At 47.9% G+C, this 5,316-nt stretch overlaps 1 pseudogene; it reads right to left on the reverse strand.

The window, feature by feature from the left end:
* LOC101277367 (succinate dehydrogenase [ubiquinone] cytochrome b small subunit, mitochondrial-like) lies at positions 1-694 on the reverse strand (annotated as a pseudogene).
* Between the last annotated feature and the right edge of the window lie 4,622 nt (positions 695-5,316).

The raw sequence follows: 5,316 nt of genomic DNA on the forward strand, positions 1-5,316 counted from the left end.
TCAGAGCTTCCACAGCATGGCCACAGCTTTGCAGATGCCCGCATCATGAGAGTTGAAATAACAAAGCCCACCCAGCAAAGGTGAAAGCCGAGGGCACCAAAAGGCCTGCCTTGACAGCTTTCTGCCATGCATCCCCTCGAACATCCAGCTGGTCCAATACCTCAGTGACTATGAAGAGTGAGGGCTGCCGCCAGGAAGTAGTGCATCGCAGAGCAAGGATTCAAATAAGCAGCTGGGGGTCTTCCCTGGTGGTCCAGGGATAAGACTCTGCTCTCCCAATGCAGGGGACCCAGGTTCGATCCCTGGTCCGGGAACTAGATCCCACATATATGCCGCAACTAAGAGTTCGCATGCCGCAACTAAGGAGCCCGCCTGCCACACCTAAGACCCAGTGCAACCAAATAAATAAATATTAAAAACAAAACAAACCAACAAAACACAAATAAGCAGCTGGAAGTAGGCCCAGGAGCAAAACACTGACAATCCTCTCACCAATCCAGTGGAGAGATGCAGCCTTGGAAGCAGAATGGTGGTTGGGTGACAGGTGAATATGTTGTATTCCACACCATCCTGGGGTAGGTCGGTCCTAGAGAAATGCTGAGACCTGAGCCAGTCTGACCACTGGGATTTAGAGGAACAGAGCTCGCCCTCCTCCGGCACCACAGAGGACACTCAGCCTCCAGAGAGGCCCCATGTCGCTCCTGAAGGCTCAAGGTCATCCCCAGAACGTCTGCTTTAAGATGAGGATGATTGTTTCTGCACCACCGTTCCGCCTCACTGGGGAGGGCTATGATAAGAAGGAAAAGTTGAATTTATAAAGATATTGAAATGTGATAAAAAGTACAGATAATTTTTGTTTCGGGTGATTGTTTTGTTTAGCAGTGGGAGAAAAGATACACTATGGGAAAATATATACTATGCACACAGGTTTAGGCATTTAGCGCTGTGCTTGGCTCAAAGGAAGCATCTCATAAACGTAATAGGAATAAGTATAGTCAGAAGTAATAAGCTGTAAGAAGAAACTGATATGGGCCATGCGGTGGGTGGAAGAACTGGGACAATATAAGGTGCCTGAAGGTGCCGAAAGGGGTGCCTCTGATTATCACTCCCACCTAGTAGAGGGCCCTGCAGGAAATGTGGGACCCAGCCCAGCTGATGCAGCTGCCCTGCAGAGCGGGGCAGGGAAGGCCCCAGGGTCCAGGGACAGGCATTCATGGGGGCCTGGAAATCAAATCTCAGGGCAGGAAGCGCCTCCAGAGAACCCTCAACAGGGGAACCTTGAAGCCAAACCTGGTCTCCTCCGTAGCAGCCCAGCTTCTAGCTGTTTTACGAGGAGGGACATTCTGCAGAGTCAACTTTCATGTGAAGAAAGTTTACTGTGGTTTGAGATTGTTTAAAGACCACTGCCCTAATTCTAGACTCTCACCCTGCAGGTGGAAAACTGAGGCTCGGAGCAAGGAATGCCCCACTCTGGGGTCAGCCAGGGGTGCGATCTGAGCTGCAGATCCTGGCTTGGGTCAAGCCTGGTTACTGAGCTGCTACTATTGGGCAAGGTGCCTACTGTGCACCAGGGTCCCACAGGGATCTGCTTGGGTGCTGTTTGGTGTTTTGGACCCTCGAGCAGGTGAACAGGGACTAGCTGGGCCGGTTAGAGGTCTGCTGGACTGTGCTGGCAGAGGGTGGCTCTATCCCTAGAAACTGGCAACAAGACCACTCCCTATTGACAGGAGGTGGGGTCTCTGGGCAGGGTGAGGTCTTCACTGGCTTCGAGTCACTCACCTGGGGAAGACGCAGGTTCTCAGAGGGAGTGTTCTAGGGGACTCCAGAGGACTCATCTCTCTCTAACCCAGTATTTATTCCATACGAGACACTGTGCCCAATGCTTCTAAGTGTGAACCCAAGAAATTGTTTCACAATCTATGAAGCAGGCGCTATTAGTAAACCCAGGTTACAAAGGAGGCAGGGAGAGGTTAAGTCACTCCGCTGGCGGTGGGTGAGGCTGGGATTTGAGCCCACAGGCTAACGTGAGAGCCCCTACTTAATTTTTCCTTTTTTTTTTGGCCGGGCCGAGTGGCTTGCAGGATCTTAGTTCCCCCACCGGGGATTGAACTCAGGCCCTCAGTAGTGAAACCTTGGAGTCCTAACCACTGAATCGCCAGGGAATTCCTGACAGCCCCTACCTTAAACTAACAAACAGGGACTTCCCTGGTGGTCCAGTCGTTAGGACTCCACACTTCCACTGCAGGTGGCACAGGTTCGATGGGGGAACTAAGATCCCGCATGCTGCGTGGCACGGCTGAAAAAAGAACCAAACAAACAAAAACCTACTTCTTTATTAAGCCAAAAATTGCAGGAATGGTAGAGAATTTCTATATGCACTTCACCCAGATTCCCCAATTGTAAATATTTTATCACATTTTCTCAATAATCTGTTCTCTCTCAATCTCGTTTTGAACCATTTGAGAGTAAATTGCAGATAGATGCCCCTTACCTCTAAGCACTTCAGTGTGTGTTACCTAAAATCAAGGACATTCTCTACCATGACCATAGGACAATGATCAAAACCAGGAAATTAACATCGATACGATACTATTATCAGACCTTATTCAGATTTTACTAATTATCTTAATAACGTCCTTGATGACAAAAGAAAATTCTGGGTCACACGTTGCATTCGATCATCTCCTTTGGCTCCTTTAATCTGGAACAGTTCCCCTTTCTTTATCTTTCATGATCCTGTCATTTTTTCTAAGCATACAGTTCCAGTTATTTTATAGAACTTCTCTCAGTTTAGGTTTGTCTGATGTTTCCTCATGAGGAGAGCGATTGTATGAATTTTTGGCAGGAACACCACAGAAGTGATGCTGTCTCCTTCTCCATGAATCATTTAGGAGCTACGCATGTCAATTTGTCCCATTCCTGGTGATATTAACTTTGGTCACTTAGTGAAGATGGTACCTGCCAGGTTTCTCCACTGTAAAGTTACAATCATTCTATTTGTAATTAATAATTGTCCATGGAGAAATACTTTGGACCCATGTAATATCATGTTCCTCATCAAATTTTTGTGTCCACTGGTGATTCTTTGAGGAATCTATTATTACTTTGTGGTCTTAATTGTCATTTTCTAATTCTGTCCTTCTTTTTACTTGAAGGAGGAGTTTTCTCATTTATTTATTCATATCAGTTTGGATTCCTCTCTTATTCAGTAGGTTATAATCCATGGTTACTGTTACTTCTTTTGATGTTCAAATTGTCCCAGATTTGGCCATTAGGAACCCCCTTCAAGCCAGAGAGCTCCCACTTTTAAGTATGACATTGCACCATGTCCCTTGACCTTGACCAGAAAGGGAGACACATCTGTGGGGAGCAGTCCCTGCTGGGTGGATACTGAAACCCTGACCCCCTAATGCAGGCAGGCAGGGGATGGGAGAGGGTTTAGGCAGCCTGGTGTCCAGGGGTGTTGTGCAGACCCACTGGGGACTCATTCACTAGCTGAGCACCTACTATGACCTCAGCTTTTGAAAAGCTCATTGCAAATGGAGGGTAAAGAAAACAATCGCAATTGTGCAGTTTCTAAAACTGAGAACTTTTTACTTCAAGAGGTAACATGAATGGCTCTCCTTGATATGTAAATATAAGGTAAGGGGAATTGTTTGAGTGCCAGACATAACTGCTGCAATATTTGGTCACTTGGGAAGCTAGTGGGCCAATCTGCATATGAAACCCAAGGCCTTTGGGAGGTAAGGGATAGATGTCACAATTCCAGGTGGACAAAGGCCCACAGCCCAGAGGCAAGGAAGCATAGCAAGGGCTCTGAAATCAAAGTACACTACATCAAAGGAAGAGGGAGCCTTGCTGGTGACCAGGGCTCCACACAAAGACCTCCTAGTTGGGGAGGTCCTATGCCCTACTCAGTAAGATAAGGTAGGTGCTGTGATGTCAGTTTCAAAAAAAAAAGACATGGCTCTTGGAGTGACAGCAGGCATTTCAGGCAATGGAAACACCATGAGCAAAGAAAAGAAGGAACTGGGACACTCTCCCGTTTTGCCCCCAGAGCCGCCTCTTTTGGGTGGAGCTCCAGGCTCTGAATACATCTCCACATTTATGCTGGGCCCCACCCAGTTGGACAGAGCCCCAAACGTCTAGATCAGGAATTAGTTAGGTCTGGATTCAGACTCAAGTTCTTATACTTCCTGGCTGGGTGACTTTGGAAAGTCACTTTACCTCTCTGAGCCTTCACTCATTTATTTCTTCAACGTGCGTTTATTGAAGGCTTACTATGTACAGAGCACTGCTCTAGGTACAGGACGTGAAGTGGTCAGCAAGATAGACAAGGTTCTACCTTCATGAAATTTACATTCTGGTTGAAGACAGACACTGAATAATAAGCAAATACATAAGCAAGATAATACCCTATGGGAATATTAAGGTAGTATAAAAACGAATTTCAGAGGTGGGGGCTCCTTTAGCCAGGGCTGTCAGGAAAGACGTCTCTGAGGCAGGGACATCTGAGCTCACCTGAAAGATGAGAAAGAGCCAGGCAGTGAACAGAAGAGGGAACAGCAAGTGCAAAGGACCTGTGGCAGGAATGAGCTTGGTGTGTTTGAGGAACAGTAAGAAGGGCAGTGTGGCTGAAGAGTAGTGGTGAGGGGAGAGAGATGGGAGGTGAGGCTGCAGCGCTGGGTAGAGGCCAGATGGCTTAGGGCCCTGTACGCCAAAGAGAGGAGTACAGTTTATATTCTAAATGCAAAGGGAAACCTTTGAGGGCGTTAAGCCAGAGGGTGGGAGAGTGTGAAACAATGTGATCTTTGTTTCGAGAAGAACATTGGTGTGCAAAGAAAGCCTTTAGGGGCAAAGTGAAGACGTTATCAGGAGCCCTCCGCCATTGTCCAGGTGAGTTGATGGTCCCTGGGTCAGGTGGTAGGACTGGGGGTGGCCAGAAGTGGTCAGATGCAGGGTAGTGTTGGAGGTGGAGCCAGCCTGACTCATGAAGTGAAGAGGAAGGAGAAAGGGATGCGGCAAGGCTCCCAGGTCTGGGCTTGAACAGCTGATGTGGGAGAGACTGGAGGTGTGGGTTGCTGAGGTAGGGTTAATGCTCAGGAGTTCGATTTTGGCCGTGCAGGGTATGCAGGCCCCATCTGGTACCAACGTGGAGGCGTTGAGTGGGCAGTTGGATACAGTCTGAAACTCAGAGAAGCTGTTCGCTCTGGAAATACAAATTTGGAGCTCCTGAGCCTATCGATGGCATTTAAAACCACGAGACTAGATGAGATCATCAAGGCAGAGGGTGTAGGTCGAAAGGAGGCCCAGAAC

This window comes from Orcinus orca, chromosome 11 (genome assembly GCF_937001465.1).
Source record: "Orcinus orca chromosome 11, mOrcOrc1.1, whole genome shotgun sequence".
In the NCBI taxonomy this organism is placed as follows: domain Eukaryota; kingdom Metazoa; phylum Chordata; class Mammalia; order Artiodactyla; family Delphinidae; genus Orcinus; species Orcinus orca.